The sequence below is a fragment of the Pan paniscus genome, chromosome 7 (genome assembly GCF_029289425.2).
Source record: "Pan paniscus chromosome 7, NHGRI_mPanPan1-v2.0_pri, whole genome shotgun sequence".
In the NCBI taxonomy this organism is placed as follows: domain Eukaryota; kingdom Metazoa; phylum Chordata; class Mammalia; order Primates; family Hominidae; genus Pan; species Pan paniscus.
The window spans coordinates 132331059-132354428 of NC_073256.2; positions in this window are offsets into that span (position 1 = coordinate 132331059).

Here is a 23370-nt window from a genome sequence, read left to right on the forward strand (position 1 = left end):
ATTCTATCACTTAAAAAAAAAAAAAAAAAAGGCCGTGCATGGTGGCTCATGCCTGTAATCCCAGCACTTTGGGAAGCTAAGGCAGGTGGATCACGAGGTCAGGAGATCGAGACCATCCTGGCTAACACAGTGAAACCCCATCTCTGCTGAAAATACAAAAAATTAGGCGGGCGTGCTGGCGGGCGCCTGTAGTCCCAGCTACTCGGGAGGCTGAGGTAGGAGAATCTTTTGAACCCATCAGTCAGAGGTTGCAGTAAGCCGAGATTGCGCCACTGCACTCAAGCCTGGACCACAGAGTGAGACTCGGTCTCAAGAAAAAAAAAAAAAGAAGATAAACCAGCATGATACCAATGCAAAAATTAATATTGGTAGAGAAAAGAATGGAAAGAAATTAAAAGAAAATCATGTATATGACAAACACAGTCACAGTCACTGTAAAAGAAAATATATAATAGTTGACACAGTAAATTTTATTAAATTTCAAATTTTGAATATTAATTAATAATATAAAATAAAAAATATAGAATGACATAAAATCTGATCCATGTTAATTTAAAAATAATTTTAGGTGAAAAAGCAGTATCAAATTTCAACTTCTCTAAAATCAGCATGAAGTACCAATTACCTAATACAAAGTTGGAACAAGACATAGGCAATATTTTCAGAAAATTACACATAATTCAAAGTAAAGGCATAGAAAATTACATTTTAATATTTTTCAATTTATTTGTCATATAAATATTACGTGAGTATGATGGTGTTTGCTCCTCTTCCCCTCCTCTTTCTGTTTCAACATTTACAAAGAGTAAATTTCATTCTTGCTTTCTAGTTGCAGTGTCACAGGCGATGTTATGGCACCTGTTTGTAGCTCCTTAATTGTGCCACCGTAAGTTAAGTGTGGCTAATCTGGTTGGTGAACAGATTATGCACAATAATCCCTGTTTTATTAATGAGTTGGAGTACCTTTTCCAAAGACAGCCCTCTTGCTAGTTTTTCTTTTGCTTCCTGGACACAACCTCAGCATGTTCCATGTTGCTCCCTGTTTTCCTTCTGTGTGTAGGAAGTGCATGCAAAGCACACCTGCTGTTCTCTTTACAGTAAAACCTTCTTTGTGTTAACTTGTTCTTTCCAATTTAAGAACGAGGGCTAGGAACACTTAGGCCAGCTTGAATACTGTATTCACCACCAATTGTTTATCAGAAATCTTGCATTTTGATGGGTGGTTTCCCAAATTTATGCAGCAGTATTTTGGTTTTTACTTGGCTAATGATCCTTACATATACACTCTACTAGATAAGAAGAGAGGTGATAGGATCATGAAACCATAACAGAGAAGTGAGTTCCAATATCTGGATAATAACTTTTTTTAAGAAGTTAAAAAAGACTGAAATTAGATTAAAATTTCTAAAGAAATAAACTTCCCTGAAATGTAAGAAAAACTAGGTCTGTAGAAAAAAGGAATCAACTTGCTTCAGAAAAAAAACAAAAAACAAAAAACTAATAGTGAATGTTGAGCATAGGACAATATTATAATAAATGTAATGAAACTCAACAATAAAGAAAGAATTTAACAAGTGTATTCAGGAAGAAGAAACAAATAACTTAAAGAAAATACACACACATGTGCATAGAATGATCGTAGGCTTTTTTAACATCAGTATTGTAAGTCTTGAGGTGATGACGCACATCTAGAGTTCTGATAGAAAATAAACATGTAACCAGATTGCCTTTTAAATTTGAAGAAAATAGAATCATATCCTAAAGTATGCAAGAAGGAAAAATTCATAGTGTTTGGTTTATATCTTTAAAATATGCATACATTATATCCAATTAACGACAAGGAAATGAGGAATAAATATTCCCCAAATGGAAAAATCATGCCATAAAATGGCTTGTGGGTGAAGTTTCAATACATTTAAATCCAAAATTAATTGGAAATAATATCTAATTAATTCACAGCAGAATGTTTTAATATAAAGTGTATTACAATTAGCAAAAGTTGAAAAGACATTAAATAATATATACAAATGAGAAGGTGGTAAACTAAGAAAATGGCCACTAAAAATATGCCATAAAGAAGCTCAAGAACAAAAACATTTGATTGGCAAGGTGTAGTGTGCTATGTTCCCCATTTTTCATGACTAGAGTCAATAATGCTAAATTTGATAAACTAATAAACACAGGTTTAAACATACAATTTTCAGTTTTTAGGTTTGGTAAGGCACTAAAAATCACAATACACATGAGTTTTCTCAGGTGGAGGGTAGGCAAAAAACCACATACCATATTACAAAAATACAAAAGCAAAGGAAATAGCAAAATAAGCATGATATAAGAAGACAAAAGACCAAGTTTATCTCTTACAATAATAAATGAAGATTTGATAAACTCCGAAAGAAAAATTTTAGACACTGTGATAATACAACTAGAAATAAAAAACAGCAATGTGCCATCTACAAGACAATCTTGCCTGAAAGAAACGGACTCTGAAAAATAAGTGTAAAAAGATACACAACAATTTACCAAATAAAAACAAACCTAAAGAAACAAGGGTCATAATATTTATATGAAGGAGTTAAAATCCAAGCATTTTGCAATAACTCAAACCAAGAAAAAGACTTTAGTGTAATAAAAGATTCTATGCACAACAAATATGTAACTTTTCTTAATAAACATGGCATTGAAATGTATGGAGAAAAAATCCTAGCAATATAAGGAATATGAGCAGAATTTGTAGACTAAAATTTCTAACTGAGCAAGTTGAAAAAAATGTATATTTTAAAATAAGAAATACGTATGTGTGTTAGTGTATGTATATGTATGGTATATACATATAAATATCTATAAATGTCTATGGCATATATGTATATTTCAGGCACATATATACACACATTCTATAAAGATAGAAAAAAATTAATTCCAAAAAATGACATATAGTACAAAATATATTTACTTCATTATAATAAAACTAAATATAATTATAAAAATAGAGACAGAAAACAATACCTTATAAATTAAAATATATGTATTATAAGCAAAGTTCAGAGATAAACAGAAATAAACTATAGAGAAATATTTTTAAAATTGTTATAATCAATAAAATGATACACAAATGGAAATTTTTAGCAAAAGTCATATATGAGAAATTCAAAAATTATTTCATGCAGGTAGCAAAAATTAGGAAGAAAACAACTAAATATCCACACTAGAGACTAACAATATGTTTCATATTTTCAGTTAATGATATAAATAACATATATAATCAAATGGTATGTAAACATTTCTTAAAAATCATGCAGCACATCTATATTTATTGAACAGATAAAAGAGTATGAGGAGAAAAGCCTTTCATTAGGCACAGAAGAGCCTGCCTAGTTATTCTGGCTGATAATCTCTGAGAGTCATGAGAGCTGGGACTACTCTTACAGATCCTGATCAGCAATGAATCCCTAATCCTAACACAACAGTGGAACTTTTTAAAGTTATATGTTACTTTTGACACACTGATACAAACTATGGGCTTTTTCTCCTGGGAAACTTGAAACCCAATGATAGGGCTCTATGGACCCCTGATTAAGAACCCTTGGCACTAGTAGATGGTAGTGTGACTTCCAACATCAGATTTAGTGTGTTTGGACCCTCATTCTGCAAAATGTGAACAATTCACCGCATTTGGTAATTATGAGTGCTGAGTGAGTTCATACTCACAAATGTTTAATAGCCAGAATATACTAAGTGCAAAATGCACATATGAAATTTTTAACTAGCACTATACCTGGCACATTGTACAAGAGTTCAGCAAATATTTATTAAAGGAATAAGTAACTGTTCTTACCTACTTCTCAGGATTGTGAATGTCAGATCATTGGCATAACTTTGAAAATTATAAAGCAACAAATGAAGAATTCTTGTCTCATTCTGGGGCTTTGAGGATATTCATAGGACATAAATCATAGCTCTACCATAAACATAATGCTTCTTTTGCAAGATTCGCTATGGTATTTGCTTCCATCCAGCAACGCCCTTCAATTAAGTTGACTTTTTGGCATACTTAACATTTGCATGCTATGATACATCTCTCATGTGACCCTATTCTCTTTCTTAATCTTAAGAATCTTATGTTTTCAATATAACCAAGTGCAGAAGTTCAGTTTCTGACACTGAAAGCTATTCCAATGTTTTGGAGAATTCTGACATCGTAGGTTCTAAAATGAGATATGAGCAGAAAGAAGAGCTCTTGGTGGGAGAATCGGACTTTCTCCTTTCTTTCAATATGGTGAGCCAGGCAAGAGGTTGTATTTTCTTCAAGATGTGTGTTATCTGGAAATAAAATAAGGAGAAAAAAATTAAGCTTTTTTATAATATGAGTTTTTTGACATTATAACAATATATCTTTGATATAGTAATTTCCTCATTTGTTTGAAAATTTTCAAGCATACATAATGTTTGAAAGATAATAAAGTGAGATATATCTTCCATTTAGAATAAACAGTGTAAAAATCTGCCATGATTTGCTTGTTCTCAGCAAGTTGCAGTTATCATGGTGTTACCCTAAACAATTTAGCACGCATCACCGCATAAACGCAATGCTATGATCACATCTAAGAAAATTACAATAATTCCATAACATTATCTAAATTCACTGAACAAAATTCCCTAATTTAAGACAATTTGAGAATCAAAAAGGAAAACTAAAGAATTGAAAACTAAAAAAAAACCCCAAAGATTATTTAGTTATAAATAATGTTTGAATCCATAGACAGAAAATGAGAGGGTGGTGTTTCTGTGCAGAAAATGCCAGATAATACACAAAGAAGAAATGACAGATTTTTTTAAATTGGCATTTTGTAATTCCTGTGGAGAGCAAAATAATTGTCTTCCAAAGATACCTAAGTCCTAAACTCAGGAGCCTATGAATGTGTCACTTTACATGACAAAAGAGACTTTGTAGATATAATTAAAATGTGACCCTGAGATGGGGAGATTTTACTGGATTGTGTAGGTAGGTCCAATCTATTCATATTGATCTTTAAAAGCAGAGAGCCTTTACCAGCTGCCGTCAGAGGAAGATGTGACTATGGGAGGAGAGTTAAAAAGACACAAGATGAAAAGGACTTAACCTGATGTCACTGCCCTTGAAGATGGAGCAAGGGGTCACTAGCCAATTCTTGTGAGTAGCCTTTAGAAATTGCAAAGAGACAAAAATACAGATTTTCCCATAGTGCCTTTAGAAATGAATGAAGCCCTGCTAGCCAGTAGATTGTAACCTAGTGAGACCTGCATCAGAATTCTGACCTTCAGAATTCTAACTGTAAGGTAATAAAGTTGTGTTGTTTTAGGCTGCTAGATATGTGGGAGTTTTAAATAGCAGTGGTGGACAACTAATACAAGCCCTGCAAAATAATTGACTCAGAAAGCTCATCAGTGGATGCTAGCTAGAAGCTTTGGGTAAACTGGTGATGTGTAATAGGACAGCCAAATGAGGCCAGAGTGTCAACCCACAGATCATTCACTAATTACAGAAGAAAAAGGTGTCTTTACAATGGGGGAAGAGTGGCATTTATCACCTTAATTAAAGTTAGTTTCTTTAATGGGGGATGTCTTCACAGCATGGGTCCTCTGGTCCAATGCTCTGTGAAGTTCATACATCATGTAAAGTGTTCTTGCCAATGTTTAGCTAAATCTAATACAACCTATATACTTGCTTATATTCATAAAAAAATATTCGGACAACAGAAGAAAATGTAAAGGAAATATAAATAATTATATCCAGAGCATAAGATATAAGACAACACTCCCAGAGTCTTCAAAATGTCAATGTAATAGAAAGAAATTAAAGAAGTAAAAGTCCTGTTAAAAATTAAAAGGTAATAAAGAAATATCACAGTCAAATGCAATGTGTAAACCTTGACTAGATCCTAAATAACAAAAAGGAAGGAAGGAAGAAAGGAAGAAAGGAAGGAGGGAAGGAGGGAACGGAGGAAAGGGAGGGAAGGCAGCTATAAATTATTTTATAAATATATTAACGATTAAAAATAATATACACAAAATTTCCACTAGCATCACTTTTTTCTTTTCCAATCATTAATAAATATATTGGCTGTTTACTGTGGAAAGAGCATTGATTTGGACTCATGGGACCTTGGTTCCAGTCCTGATTATGCCTACAAATGATTTAGGGAAAAACATTTAATTTGTCTGACTGTCAGCTTCATAAACTAGATTGTATTGCATGATTTCCACTGAGCCTGAAACTTGCACATTCCTTGACATTTCCTTCAGGAGAACCTTTGGAAAGATTTTCTTTGACTCTCAATTCTAATGAAAACTTCAAATGACAAATTTGCTGAGTGAGCATATAAGTTTTTTATTGCTCTGTAACAAAGTACCCCAAATGAAGTAGCTTAAACCAACACAAGTTTATTATCTCACAAGTTCTGTAGGTCATAAATAGGGGCATGTTATGGCTGGATTCTTTACTCAGGGTTTCAGTGTACTGAAAGCAAGACGTTGGCTGGAGCTGTGGTTCTCATCTTGGCTCAGGATTCTCTTCCAGGTTTGCTTGTTTGGGGCGGAGTTTCTTTTCTTGCAACTCTAGGACTGAAGTCTCCATTATCTTTCTAGCCGTTGGCTGGGATCAGCTCTCAGCTCCTAGATGCTGCCTGCAGTTCTTTACCATGTAGCAACCATAGACAATTCACAACATGAGTGATTGCTTTCTCCCAGGCAACCTGCAGCATGTTTATGACTGTCTTCTGCTACCTGCCTGCAGAAAATAGTGCTTTTATAAAACTTATGTGATTAGGTCAGACCCACTTAAATAATTGCTCTCTATCATTAGGTCAACTAATTCAAGACCTCAGTTATGTCTGCAAAATCCCTTTTGATCTACAAAATATTCTAATCATGGGAGTGAAATTCACTATATTCAAAAATCTTGAGAATTATGCAGAGCATGTTTGCAATGAGTCAGTAAATCTGGGGATCCATCCTAGAATTCTGCTATTACATGGTTATCTCAAATCCACTATGTAAAAAATAATGCATTCAATTGTCGTAAGTTTGTAGAAAGTATTTTGCAATATACATAATTTTCCATGGAAATCATTAAAAACATTGAGTCAAAGATATTTCTTATTTTGAAGGGTAAAAAAATTAGTTCAGTTCCTCTATAGACTTAAAACATAACAGTATCATAAGAGAAATTAAATTTAGATGAATATGAATTAATATATCAGATCAATAAAGTGATTTATGTGAAAAGCTTGCAAAAGTGTATATTATCACGTTAAGAGCAAGAAGAATGTTATACCAAGTGCAAAGAGTTCAGATCAAAGAAAAATAAACATACTTTTAAAGGTTAAAAACTATTTAAAAGAATTCATGAATATGAAGAATTAATAGAAGCAAACACATTCCATGCCATTAAAAGTTAATTTGAAGGATTAAAGGAACTCTTATGATTTAAAGTCACACCTTCAAAGAATTTTGTGAATATTTTAAACGTACAGACAAATATAGCATTTATTCAATTCAGTAAGACGTAGTGGAATTCTGTACAAATTGTAGGATGAGAAGAGATGTGAACAACAAAATTCACATATAAAAGAATGTGTTTATTTATCTATTTATTTAGCAAAAAAATGGAAAGATACCTTGCCAGATGCTGAGGAATATTTTTTAATATGGATATATGCATTTTCCTCTGCCACTTACCATGTAGAAAAGAAGACAGACATTGGTCAAAATTTCAAGGTGGAGTGCTATGAATAATAAAGATTGGTATGCTATAGAAACATGTAGCACTAAGGCTTGTTTGAAAAACATGATTACTGCAATTGGAACCAGGAAAAATATATTGAAAATAAGCTTAGTTCCTCTTTTGGTAATTGTTTTTTATTTTACTTTACGTTCAATGGTGAAGGAAGAAGTGTTGATTGTATGAAAATAATAAATTGTGTTCTTGATTTTAAAAGCAGTAAAATCTTGAATGTGATATCTTAGGATACTATTTCCAGTGCTTTGGTGAGAAGAATTAATAGCACAATGATTCTATATTATTTTTAAAGTAAAATACATTTTGACGTATTAATATTGGACTTTAAAAGGAAAAGAGGTTGGGCGTGGTGGCTCACGCCCGTAATCCCAGCACTTTGGGAGGCCGGGGCGGGTGGATCACAAGGTCAGGAGATCGAGACCATCCTGGCTAACACAGTGAAACCCCGTCTCTACTAAAAATAAAAAAAAAAAAAAAAAAAAAAAAAAATTAGCCGGGCGTGATGGCGGGCGCCTGTAGTCCCAGCTACTCGGGAGGCTGAGGCAGGAGAAGCGTGAACCCGGGAGGCGGAGGTTAAAGAGAGCCGAGATCACGCCACTGCACTCCAGCCTGGGCGATAGACCGGCGACTCCGTCTCAAAATAATAATAATAATAATTAATTTTAAAAAAAGGAGAAGAAAGGCATTAAAGTAGAATGCGACCCTCTTTTAACTATTTCAAAATTAGCCGATCTCAATTGTTAAAAAAACATTGACTTTCAGAGCTAGGGCATAGCTCAAAGGCCTTTCATGCTAATTTCTTAGACATAGATAATTCAAATATCTTCCGCATCTCTTAGGATATCACCAATAATAGGCACATTCTCACACTTCTTGAAGAAACCTCCTCTTTTTTTTTTTTTGGAAAGTTATATTTCAATGTTTACATACAGTCCAAATTAGTGTCTATACACACTACATCATTGATTCCACTTATATGTCTGGTGTCTCTGATATTTCTTTCTTCTACAGTGCAGACCATTGACTATTTTGTAATTAGCTCTCATCTCATTTACTTCTGAATTATTCTGTTTCCCAAGCTAAATATTTCCAGTTTCACCAGAAATCAGAACTATTTCTCCATGCTACACATTATCATTTTAGCTTTAGTTCACTGTTTTAGCATATAAAAGTCTTTTTGACCATGTTTGTAACTGAACATATTTTCCCCTTCCATAAGTTTGCTAAAGATCTTTTTGTAATACCATTCAATAAACCAATAGAAGTATGAAAAGAACAGAGTGGATATTGGTGCACGTCTTTGGAAACTTGCTTTGCAACTAAAATCCATTCAATAATAGCTTGCTTTTAGGACACCAGAATTATTCCAAGTTTTCTAAAGTGGAATTAATACTGGGTTTAAAAAATGTCTGGTTGAAATCTAGATACAGCAGCCTACTGCCCTTGCACTTCACTGGTCTACTTAAATAGCAACACTTTCCATAGGAAAATGAAGTCATTTGGATATGATTTGTCATATCTGCAGTGCCTCAATGCCCTTTGATTCTGGGATCAATTTTTTTTAAAACCTCCTACAAACAGTTAACATATGAGGCCCTATTCATTTTAATCCTAAAATGGATTTAATTATTTTTAAAACAGAAATTTAAATTTGGATTTTCATCATGGCTTTGAAGTAGCAAAAATGCTTAAAAATAAAAGAGACTCTGAGATAGTGGCTAGCTAACTGACAAGTATGCAGATGAACTTTATCTTCTGCAAAATTCATAGAGTAGCGTGTCTCTTTAGAAAGCAGCCCTTGAAAGTCTGGGATTTTCTGATGCATAAAGAAGTGCTCTAAAAATGCCAGGGAGGTAGAACACTCATTGTGCTTGTCAATGGAATGTCCCGTTAGTAACCCCTGTGGAAATCACAAAGCTCCCAAGCACATTGAGTCATGAAGGTCACCCTGCATAAATCTGTCTACATTCATGAGTTGCTACCGCTAACTGCCACCACATCAAGCCCAGTGTACACCCCATGCTGCTGAAATGGCAGGACACATTGAATAAAATCCAAGCTCCTACATTCACATTTCTTCTTGTTTATCTTTAAGGCAGTACAGTATCTATTCAGAAACGTGCCCTTGAGCATTTGCATATCTGGAACAGCAGTCCCTAATCCTCCCAAGCTTTGAGAGAGGCATGTATTATTGGTTTGCACACATTTCAAGAGAAAAATGCTGGCCACAGCTCCTACTACAGAAATATGACATAGCATATTCTTAGTCTTGCAACATTGACAAATTGAAATAGCTAGGCAAATAATCATAATTCCAAGCTCTGACAACTAAAGATAATCATTTTTACATCAAAATAATAGTAGTTATGCTATACTGTGGTATATGTTTACAAATTTTACAGCTTAAAAATTCTCGAAGCATTACTTGTTTTATTTCCAAACATTGTAATGGGGAGATGTTAACTTTACCATTCTATAGATAAGAAAACACTCTCAGAAAAGCTAGGGTACTCAATGAAGTCAATTAGGACTTAGATTTAAATTCTGGTCCAAATGCAATATCCTGTAAATTTTGGTTCTGATTTTCAAAAGTAAAGATGTGTAATTTTTAATTAATCGTTTAAATAATTTTTTGAAAAATCATTTCTCTGCTACTGAATTCTGTCCTTTTCTAGATATGTTAGTATTTTTTAGTTGTGTTATATATTTAATATATATAATATATCTGTTAATATCATTTCTTACTGCATTAATGTATGTTACCACTATATTGTATTTCTCAATACAGAAAACGTTTAAAAAGTAGTAAACATTTGTCTATTTTACATTAAAATTTTTAATGTTGAAGAATTTCACAAGCATTATGGGAGAAAAAAATAATAAAATAATAAAATAAAAGAACCGTATAATAGAAATGTATTCGGAAGGGCACTTTAGGTCTGAGAAATATTTAATATGTCTACTTTTTAATTCAAAAAAGGTCACTTTATAAACAATTTGACAAGATATTTTAAGTTTATGGAAAAGTTTATTCAATAAATACCACATCTATTTAGAAAAAATATAAAACTAGATACACAACATGAAACACCTATATCACATGAAAGAAAAACATGAAATTCCAAATAGATTGAAACTACAAAAATGTTGAAAACAGATACAGGAGAATATTTGTATAATCTTGATATGAAACTAAAAGATAGACTTGACAATGTATTAAAACTTCTGACAAAATATACCATGAGCACAGTTAAAAGATAATAAACAAGATTAATATTGCACATAACAAAGGAATCTATCTTTATTATATAAAGAGTCTTTATAGATTATTAGAAAAAAAGAATAGAAATATATAGGAAGTTAACAAGTGAAGAAATCCAAATGACAAATCTATTTGTTAAAATCTTAAAGTGTAAGTAAAATAGGATTCACTTGTCAGATTAGCAAAGATTAAAAATAATTTTATTGTATTTTATTTTATTTTGAGATGGAGTGTCGGTCTGTCGCCCAGGCTGGAGTGCAGTGGCGCGATCTCTTCTCACTGAAAGCTCCGCCTCCAGGGGTCACGCCATTCTCCTGCCTCAGCCTCCCGAGTAGCTGGGACTACAGGCGCCCACCACCATGCCCCGCTAATTTTCTGTATTTTTTAGTAGAGACGGAGTTTCACCGTGTTAGCCAGGATGGTCTCGATCTCCTGACCTCGTGATCCGCCCGCCTCGGCCTCCCAAAGTTCTGGGATTACAGGCATGAGCCACCGCGCCCGGCCTAAAAATAACTTTTAATATCCAATGATGTTATAAAATATAGTTTCGCTGGAGGCCATTATCCTAAACAAATTAACACTGAAATGGAAAACCAAATACTGCGTGTTCGCTCTTATAAGTGGGAGCTAAACACTGAGTAAATTTGGACACAAAGAAGGAAAAAATAGACACTTGAGGCTCCTTGAGGCGTGGGGGTGGGAGGACTGCAAGGGTACAAAAAAAAAAATTCCTATTGAGTTCTATTCTCATTACCTGGGTAACAAAATAATCTATACACCAAACTCCCACAATGAGCAAGTTTCCCACGTAACAAACTTGCGCAAGCACCCCCTGAACCAAAAATAAAAGTTGGATAAATAAATAAATAATAAAATCACACAAAGCAAGGAAAAAAATAAAACATAGGTGGTTTAGATTTTTTTTTCTCCTTTAAATAGCTTTTATTTTTAAGGCAAGTTTCAGGTTCACAGGAAAACAGAACAGAAAGCACAGAAAATTCCCACATACCCCCTCACCTGCTCCCCATGGCCTCCTCTCCTATGAATATTCTGCACCAGAGCGGTACATTTATTGCAACTGATGGACATACATAAACATGTTACTACCCAAATCCATTGTACACGTTAGGGTTTAGTCTTAGCGTTGTATACTCTATGGGTTTTAACAAATGCGTACTGACCAGTACTCACCATAATAGTGTCATGTAGAATAGTTTCATTGCCCTGAAATCCTCTGTGCTCCATATATTCATCCCTCTCTCCCTATAAATTTCTGGTAACTACTGATCTTTTTACTGTCTCCATAGTTCTGTCTTTTTCAGGATACCAAGTACTTGGAATCATCCAGTATGTAGCCTGTCCACACTTCCTTCTTAGTAATATGCATTTAAGTTATTTTCGTGTCTTTTCATGGCTTCATAACCCATTTTCATAGTGCTGAATGATATTCCATTGTCTGAATGGATATATTTATTCATTCACCTGCTGAAGGACATCTTGGTTACTTCCCATTTTGGCAATTATGAAAAGGCTACATAGACATCCATGTGCGGGTTTTTGTGTGGACATAAGTTAGCAACTCATTAGACTAAATACCAAAGAGCATGACTGCTGGAGCATATGGTAAGACTGAGTTTAGTTTTGTAAGAAACCACCAAATTGTCTTCCAAACTGACTGCGCCATTTTGCAATCTCACCAGTAATGACTAAGAATTCTTGTTGCTAAGAATTTATGATCTCAGAGTTCTGGATTTTGGACATTTTAACAGACATGAAGTATTTCATTGTTAATTGGAATTCCCCTAATAAAATATGATGTAGAGCATTTTTTCGTATGTTTACTACCCATCATATATCTTATTTGTTGAGGTATCTGCTAAGTTCTTTTGCCAATTTTTAAAAGTGTTTTGAGTTTTGAAAGTCATTTGTATATTTAAAATAACAGTCCTTTATCATATAGGTATTTTGTGAAGATTTTCTTCCAATCCATATTTTTTCTCCCTGTCATTTTCTTTACAATCTTGCACAGACATAGCAAACATTTTTGATTTTTATGAAGCCTTGCTAATCAATTCTTTCTATCATGGATTGTGTCTTTGTTGTTGTCTAAAAAGTCATTGACATACCTAGGGTCATTTAGTTTTTCTCCTGTTATCATCTAAAACTTTTGTAGTTTTGCATTTTAAATTTAGGTCTGTGATTCATTTTTAGTTAATTTTTGTGAAGGGTATGAGGTCAAGGTCCAGACTGACTGTTTTTATTTGTGGATATCAAGTTGTTCTAGCAACTAGACTCAACTTTTGTCTAAAAAACTATTTTCGCTGTATATTATTGCCTTTAGCTTTTGTCAAATATCAGTTGATTTTATGTATGTATGTTTATTTCTAGGCTTTCTATTCTATCCTGTTCATCATTTGTTTATTCTTTTGCCAATGTTACATTGTCTTAATTACTGGAGCTCTATAATAATTGTTGAAATCAGGTAGCATCAATCCTCTAACTGCTATTCTTCAATATTGTGTTGGCTATGTTGTATCTTGCCTCTCTATGTAAACTATGCTTTCTAGAGTAACTTTTTTTTTAATTTCCCTAAGATTTTGGAGAACAGGTGGTGTTTGGTTACATGAATAAGTTCGTTAATGGTAATTGGTGAGAATTTTAGTTCACCTATCACCTGAGCAGTATCCACTGTACATCATTTGTGGTATTTCATCCCTCACCCGCCTCCCACCCTTTCCCCCAAGTCCCCAAAGTTCATTGTATCATTCTTTTTTGTTGTTGTTATTAGAAAAATAGAAACTTTAATGCTTTTTGGTTCACGTGACTTTAGTAATCTTTTGGAAATAAAGACAGTTTTAAAGATTATTGGTAAAATAAAAATGTCTTCAAAATGTAGACATTTGGTCTAAAGGTCAGATATTAGATTTGCTAAATGCTTTAAGTTTGTAAACTGCTTCCTTGACTTTTGAAAATTGTTCAATTTACTTACTTTGGAGCATTAGATTCTAGATAAGGGCTGGGGACATGTGAAGTTAGCCATGCCTCCTAGCTATACTAGAAAGAGTCGGATCTTATCTTCACTTCCATTTGGCTTCCTAGGCCCCACACGTAGTACGTAATTAAAATCTCTTACTTGTCGGGCTTTTCACCAAAAATAAAAGTTGCTAAGGGTTAACATTGTAACATGTGACTGAGACTACTGGAGAAATGGTTTTACATCCAAAGTATGTAAGGATAGTAGTATGTGTTTTTGGTAAAAGATTGTAAGTCGGCATGGAAATGTGGCTTCTGTTAAAGAGAATATAATTTTGTCTAGTTTAGAGGGATTTAAAGATTGTCTTAACCTAAAAGAATATTGGGACAAAACTGAAGGTTTAAGGAAGTTGAAAAGGGTTTGTGAAGGGTTGGTCTTATGAAGAAAGTTCTGTGGGTATGAGTAAGTTGGCTAAGACTTGAAGGGGATTATTTAATTTTTTTCCATATGTTGAACATTAAAATAAAAGCACATTAATGCAGGGCCAGAATCTGGGCCCATGTGTCAGAATAATGGAGTTTTCTTAGAAAATTGATCTGCTGTTAACAGAAAATTGTAAAGGGTTCTAAAAAATTTATGAAAATCTTACCTTATGGTCAAACTAATTAAAACTGAATAGATTGATAAACTCTTATTTAGAAACTAGCTATAGCATTAAAGAGGCACTAATGCAAACATGAAATTTGGTTTTCTCTCTTTTTTCCTTTATCTTTTTTTATGTAAACTTTAGGGTTAGTTTGCTGATTTCCACAAAATAACTTGCTGTGATTTTTACTGGGATTGCACTGAATCTACAGAACAATTTTTGGAAATTACTGACATTTTGATATTACTAAGCATTCCTATCCATGAACATGGAATATCTCTCGATCAATAAGTCTTTTATATGTTTTTTATTATATAAATAACACTTGTTTAGAGTGTTGGAGATAGGCAAAAGACGAAATGATAACTTATAAAAGGAATTGTTTAAAAGTTTGAGGAAGATTGAGCACACTGTTTTTGGAAAAATTTACTGTGACCAAAGAATTATCCAACCAGTCAAGTGGTCTCCACATGTGACAGCAATATCGGGACAATTAAAGATGCCAGGAAATGTGTAATCTTTCAAAACTATGAATATAAAGGTATATCAGTCAACCAAGAAATAAATCGACATAAGGAACACATGAATAAGAAAACTGTGAATAGTCAACTTACTTAAATGTAGAATTAAATTTAGGAACTATACTACAAATTGTTATGCAAAAGAATGCAAATATATTATTATTACTAACTTAATTGTGGCAGACAAGATGAACCACACAGATATCTTTTTTTGTTTGTTTTGTTTTGTTTTGTTTTTTCTGAGACAGAGTCTTGCTCTGTCATCCAGGCTGGAGTGCAGTGGTGTGATCTCGGCTCACTGCAACCTCTGCCTCCTTGGTACAAGCAATTCTGCTGTCTCAGCTTCCCAAGTAACTGGGATTACAATCACACACCACAACTCCCGGCTACTTTTTGTATTTTTAGTAGAGACGAGGTTTCTCCATATTAGCCAGTCTGGTCTTGAACTCCTGATCTCGTGATCCTCCCACATCGGCCTCCCAAAGTGCTGGGATTAAAGGCGTGACCCACCGCACCCAGCCACCACACAGATATTTCTTAAAGGCGATCTGCACAGCTGTAAATTTTGTGATTAGTTGAGAGTCTGATAGTTGAGAGTCTTTGTGATTAGTTGAGAGCTGTTGTATTACATAAGGTCTTGTTCTACTTTTGAGTCTAGTCAAGCTTTTCTCTGCAGGGCCATAACTAATGAATGCCTGAGAAAAGCAGTGGCACAGGGAACATTTACACCCAATGCTGGACTTCTCTAACTGGCTCTTTGCCGTGGAGCTCCTTATGGAACTGACAGAGAGACTTTTCCAGACTTGCATTGCAGTCTGATGGCTCCCTAGTAAATCTAACTCTGTCATGCTGTCTCCTTCCAGGAGAACCCACACTGCAACAGCAACTTTTTATATTGAATAATTTCAATTATATAAAAAGTTGAAAAATTATAACAAACATCCGTATTTAATTTTCAGCCATGATAAATGTTTGTACAATTGCTTTATCTTTTTTACCATATATATATAGTGTGTATATATATAAAAATATATAGAGAAAGATACATATGTGTGTATACATATGCATACGTGTGTATATGTATATATTTGTCCTACCATTAGGTTCGCCTGCACACACCTTGAAACTATTGTTCAATATTTTAATTTGTGTATCTCAGTAATGAGGAAAGTCTCTACATAGCAAAAATATATTACCTTCTCAATAAATTTAATATTATAAAATTCAATTATCTAGTATAAATTTCATATTCAAATAGCACAAGGTATCCCGTATTTATTTTATAATTGTTTTTCTGGTTTTGGAAACAAGAATCAAACAAGGATTACAAAACTGAATTAAGTTGACATGTTTCTTTAAACCACAAGAGTCTCCCAACCCTCATTTTATAATTGTTGTAGTTCTTCATAGTATTGATTTAAAAAAAAAAAAAATCTTAGTGGCTTTGCAAAATATCCTGTAACTTTCATTTGTTTAATTGTTTCTTCATCATTAAAGTTACACCCTGCTGGCAACAATGCTACATAGGTGATATTATGCCTTCTCAGCACTTTTCCTTAGAGGTTATCATATCAGTTTAGCAGATTTTTAATTTTCAGGTATAAATTCTTAAAATTAAAAGTGAAGAGACCAGAAGTTGCTATAATTAGAAATAACGGGCTAGAAAGTGAGCTAGATTAAGTTCCAAAATTGTAAGCCTGGAAGATTAAAATATTCTATTCGACATTTTTTAAGTAACCATTGACTATGTATTAGACCTTTTCCTGGTTGCTGGAAGATGTTTCAATGAATAACCTATAGCCATTACCTTAGAAGAGCTCAATATGTAAACAAAGATGATAAAGATTAATGCTAACTTTTAAAGATATAAGTGCTTAAATGAAGCTTGGTACAAACTTGCAAAACACACAGACAACAGTTACTATTCCTAGGTATGATGTAGGGAGTGGTCAGCAAAAGATAATAGCAAACATGACATTTCAGTTCTGTCTTAAAGACATTTCTCGCTGTCAAATAAATAGTATATATCCTAGATAGGTCAAAAGAAAATAATATCAATTCAATTGGATAGATATAGACAGACAAATAGAAATATATAATAGATAATGATGATGAAGACAGATGAAAGAGAGAAAGAATCATAATTTCTTAAAATGGAAACGAAAGGCATCTAAGAAAAATCAGTGGCAGATAAGAAAAGGTAGTTTATTACGGGAACTTGGCAGTAGTATATGATAAAAACCAGGGACCAGCCTTTGCAGTGTGCAAAGTGGTCAACAATGAGGATCTATAAACTATAGTAGTGGTGTTCAGGAGATTGATTTGACAAGATATGCTAAACAGTTAAGTTTAGTCATCATTTATTGATAACCAGGCACTAAGTACCTTGAGTTCAAAGATCACTAACATCAATGGTATTACTCAGTGCGACAGAAATAATATCACTATTTATCAAGTTTTGATGCACTGTGCTAAGCATTTTGAGTGCTCAGCACAAAATCTAATCCTCACAACAACCCTATACAGCAAGAGCATACATCTTTTTTGTGCAATGAAAAAGCTGAGACTAAGTCTGGCATTTTTCCAAAGGCCACAATCTAGAAACAACCAGGATACAAGTACCCTGACCCCAAAGCCTTTTTTTTTTTTTTTTGGTGAGTATGCTACAATCGAATAGACCTTTAAATTCCACGTCCTTGTAAAAATTCAATATAAAATTGGGGGGTGGAATACAAAACATATAACAGGTGATCCATTTTATTTTGCCAAATAACAATATTAACAATTATATACAAGCAAAACTATTATCTATCATAAGCATTATTTCATAGAGGAGGAAAGGTGTTAACACTAAAACTTTTCAGAATGAAAGATATCCATTTACATTGAAACACTTTTGAACTGAAAGTTATAGAATGTATCCCAATGCAATGTTCAGTACTTAGCTTCTACAAACTGATTAACTCTATTATTCAGACATTCCAATCTATGTAGTAGCATATGGAAACCAATATAATTACTGTCCAAAGAATCAGATATAGCTCTGCGTATAAGGAGTTTGCATTCTAATAGAAATGTTTGGCACACAGGTAGACAATTGCAAGAAAATCTAGCAAATATATTACTGATATGGCACAGATGGAATGAAATTTGGACACATAGCCCAATTTAAGAGTTTGAAAAAATATTTTTTGAATGATTTGTTTACAGAACTGGCACTTGATGGATGAGTAAAAGCAAAAATCAGTGAAGAAAGATAGTCTTTATGTTTCAAATAGAGGGAGCAATCTTCATAAAAATTCAGAAGCATTAAATGTCATATTTTATAAGTAACTATAAACAGAAAATTTATACTGCAAAGGGAAATGTTAATCAGGGACTGGTAAAAGATTCAGTTGCAAAAGTGTAATTGTCAGTTTAGAGAGTTTTGGACACCTAAGGTGTCTGAATGATACAAACAGAGGAATCATTGAAAGCTTTTAAACAAAATGAAATAATCATACAAGCAGTGGGGAAGATAAATATAAAGGTAGAATGGCGTCTAGGTATTGATAAGTTATTGTTTTAGTTGAGGTGAAATGTGATGAGAGTAAGGCTTTACCTTTTAGTAATAGTAGCTAACATTTATTAATCACTTTTCAACCTCTATATGTATTATCTCACTTAATCTGGAAACATGTCTGTTATATCAGTAGCTCTACTTTATAGATTAAGGAACCAAGGACATTGTTATAGGCCAAATTGTGTTCCATCAAAATTTATACATTGAAGTATTTTCCCATACTTCAGAATGTGACTGTATGTGTAGACCAGATCTTTAAAGACGTAAAGTGAAATGAAGTAATATGGGTAGGCAATAAAAAAATATGACTGTTGTCCTTATAAGAAGAGGAGATTAGGACCCAGACAACACGCTGACCAGGAACAACCCTGTGAAGATACAGCAGGAAAGCAGCCATCTGAAAACCAGAGAGAGAAGCCTCAGAATAAAACTGTGTCCGGGATTGGTTCCTTCTTGATCTTGCTGACTTCAAGCATGAAGCCACACACCCTCGTGGTGAGTGTTACAGTTCTTAAAGATGGTGTGTCCAGAGTTTGTTCCTTCAGATGTTCAGATCTGTCTGGAGTTTTTTCCTTGTGGTGTGTTCACACAGTCTCACTGATTTCAGGAGTGAAACCACAGACCTTCACAGTGAGTGTTACAGCTCTTAAAGATGGTGTCTCTGGAATTCTTTATTCCTCCCAGTGGGTTTGTGGTCTCGCTGACTTCAGGAATGAAGCCACAGACCCTCACGGTGAGTGTTACAGCTCCTAAAGGTAGTGTGGACCCAAAGAGTGAGCAGCAGCAATACTGTGATGAATGAAAGAAGAAAGCTTCCACAGCATGGAAAGAGACAGGAGCAAGTTGCTGCTGCTGGCTTGAGTGGCCAGCTTTTATTCCCTTATTTGGCCCTGCCCACGTCCTGCTGATTGGTCCATTTTACAGAGTGCTGATTGGTCCATTTTTTACAGAATGCTGATTGGTGCATTTACAAACCTTAAGCTAGACACAGAGTGCTGACTGGTGCATTTTTACAGAGTGCTGATTGGTGCATTTACAAACCTTTAGCTAGACACAGAATGCTGATTGGTGCATTTTTACAGAGTGCTGATTGGTGCGTTTATAAACCTTTAGCTAGACAGAGAGCGCTGATTGGTCCATTTTTGCAGAGTGCTGATTGGTGCGTTTACAAATCTTTAGCTAGACACAGAGCACTGATTGGTGTGTTTACAATCCTTTAGCTAGACAGAAAAGTTCTCCAAGTCCCCACCCAACCCAGAAGCCCAGTTGGCTTCACCTCTCAAAATCAATCCTGCTGACACCTTAGTCTTGGACTTCTCGCCTCCAGAAATATAGGAAAATACATTTCTGTGGTTTGAGCCACCCAGTTGGTGGTATTTTGTTATGGCAGCCCTGGAAAACTTAATACAGATATCTTAAGGTCCAGGGACTTATAGGTGGCAGATCAGGATTTAAACTAAAGCAGTCTAACTTCCAAGTTCGAGTTACTTTTCAAGCAGATATGTCCATCAGGAGGCTAGATAAGATTTCTGGTCACAAAAAAAATTCAAATCTTCATGATCGATATGTAAGTCTTCTGAGAAAATGTTTGCTAATGCCATGCAAGTGGGTAAGCTCTCTTAAATGTGCATGTAGAAAAGAAAAGCGAGAGCCCAATAGGAGACTCTGGAGGAACATTTTCTTTTAAGGAGAGGAGGAAAATCCATGAGTGAAATACAGAAAAAATAATAAAGAGTGAGATACAAAACTGAAAAGGAAAAACTAACATTACAAAAGCCAAAGGAGTCACTGATATTTAAGAAGTACTTTCTCCACAGAAGACGGACAAATTCTGTTTCTTTCTGACAAACTTATGACTGGAATTGTCTCAAAAGCAGCATCAGTTCCCATAAGGGAGTGCCCCAAACCCTCTGGAAATGGGGCCAGTTGGGATTCCAAAGAAAGAAGCACTAAACAGCAGGGTGATCTAGAGTGATCTGTCCAAAGCATGTATTAGGAGAACTTACCTGTATGGTGCTGCAGCATATCCTCATGAAAGACAGAGAAAGAAAGCAATAATCCAGTAGGTATGTCTACAGTGGGAGAATCAGGTTATGGAGTTTGTATGACGGTTTAATGGCTAAGGGCCAGGGGTTGATCGTTTCAGTGCTTTGGGCAGCAACCTAGACATTTGTATCAGTTCCTAGGAATGTTCAAAGACTAGTTTTGCATTCAAGCCTGCTGGGAAAAATCTGCAGGTGGCCGGGTCACAGGGTAGTCAGGGCACTCTGTGTGTTCACTTAGGATTCAGAAGGAAAGTGGGAAAACCGGGGGACCTTACAAATGGCCAAGAGGTATTTGAAAATTTGCTCAACATTACTAAGCAGTAGGAAAATGCAAATCAAAACCACAATGAGACAACACCTTATGTCTTTCAAGATGACTATTTTTTAAAAAAAGTATTGACCAGAAGACCCAAGATGGCCAACTAAAAGCACCTAGAGGAGCTTATTCCACTGAGAGACCAGACCATCAAGAAGACTGGCATACCCTGGCAGACCTTCAGAAGGGATACACTGAGAGGGGACAGCGAGAGGATGTACACCCTGGGCTGAAGGGCTGAGGGGGAGGAAGCTGGGGACCCTGCATGGCATGGCCAACCACCAAGACTCATTCCTGACCTTGAGCAATTACTAGGGAATGGATGAGTTAAATAGATGTGGAGTGGCCTACTCTTGCCAGGGACCTCCAGAATCCTGGCTGCAGGATACTCAATTGCACACCTGGACATTTGAGCTGGTAGGGAGAGCTGCTTGGAGAGTTGGCAGGAACAGGACTCTAGCCTGTCCAGAGCCCAGAGGTTTTGCCATGGGAGTGGCTACAGTGGAGCATGGCCAAGTATGCCTACACCCCCATCTCACCATGCTCCTCTAGGTGGCTTTGGTCTTTGTTGACTGTTGAACCTTGACAGCACAGGGCTGCCTTGCCTGTGGGATGGAGTCATTCTGACCTTAATGCCCCACTCTCTACCAGCCTTTGCCAGGGCCCCTACCTGGCCATATCTGCTTGCAGTACAGCCTCGGATGCTCAACTGAGGCATTTCACAGCAGCCACTGCCACAACTACTTCACTGGCAGACCCCTACCTAACCATCAGAGAGCTTCTGCTGATGGTCCCCCACCAGCACAAAACCACCCACATCCTCCCCCTAATACTTTGATGGTGCTCATTCAACTGCAGCCTACTACCAATACTTTGCTGATGTGCAATCATTCAGCTTCCTCTGACTGCTTTACCTCTGCATGTGAACAGATGGATCTAACACTGACTGCCCCATCCCTGCTGGAATACGTAAACCCCACTGTGACACTGCCTGCGACTGCAGGTGCATGCACATGTGTGGACCCCACAGTGCTGCCTCCCTGCTGCCTCTGCCACATGTGCTGAATACCACCACACTACCACCCTGCTGCCACCAGCACATGTGCTTGAGCACAGACCCCAATGCCACCACCCCAATGAAGTGCTTTTGCCAGAACCACAAATCTAAGTGTTCCTGCTAGCCGACCAGGAACACCTCAATTCCTCCAGCTCAGGAGGTGCTCAACATTGAGGGGCCATAGAACAAATGCCATAGGCCTGGTGCCTGACCCCCAGGGTTAGAGCACAGAGTCCGGGAGTGGTGAGATGAGCCTTGGCCTCCTGAAATGACACAAAAAGGAAGCCAGTTAACTGAACCCAAATTATACCATGATAAAGCCCTCAAAGACATCAAAGTTGAGAAATAACAAGCATAAGAACTCTGGCAACCAAAAAAGCAAGAGTGTATTAGGCCGTTTTCACACTGCTATGAAGAAATGCCTGAGACTTGGTAGTTTATAAAGGAAGAGGTTTTAATTGACATACATTACCACATGGCTGGGGAGGCCTCAGGAAACTTACAATCATGGTGGAAGCAGGCACTTTCTTCACAAGGCAATGAGAGAGAGAGAGAGCTTGGGAAGGAGAAACTGTTCAACACTTGTAAGACCATCAGATCTCATGAGAACTCACATACTATCATGAGAAAAGCATGGAGAAACTGCCCCCATGATCCAATCACCTCCCACCGTGTCCCTCCTGTGAAATGTGGGGATTATAGAGATCACAATTCTAGATGACAGAGTGTCTTCTTACCTTCAAACAACTGCACTAGCTCCCCAGCAATGGTTCTTAACTAGACTGAAATGGCTGGAACAACAGATGTAGAATTCAGAATCTGGATGGCAACAAAGATTATTGAGATTTAGGAGAAAGTTGAAACCCAATCCAAGGAATCTAATGAATCCAGTAAAGTGATAGAAGAGTTAAAAAGACAAAATAAGAAGGAACAAAACTGAACTGCTAGAGCTGGAAAGCTCACTACAAAAATTTCACAATACAATAAAAAATATTAACACAAGAATAGACCAAGCTGAGAAAATAATCTCAAAGCTCAAAGACCAGTTATTCAAATCAAATCAGTCAGACAAAGTATAAAAGAAAAAAAAGAATAAAAAATAATGATGAAACCTCCAAGAAATATGGGATAATGTAAAAAGACCAAACCTAGGACTCATTGGTATGAAAGAGAGGAAGACAGAGAGCAAATTGGAAAACATATTTGAGAA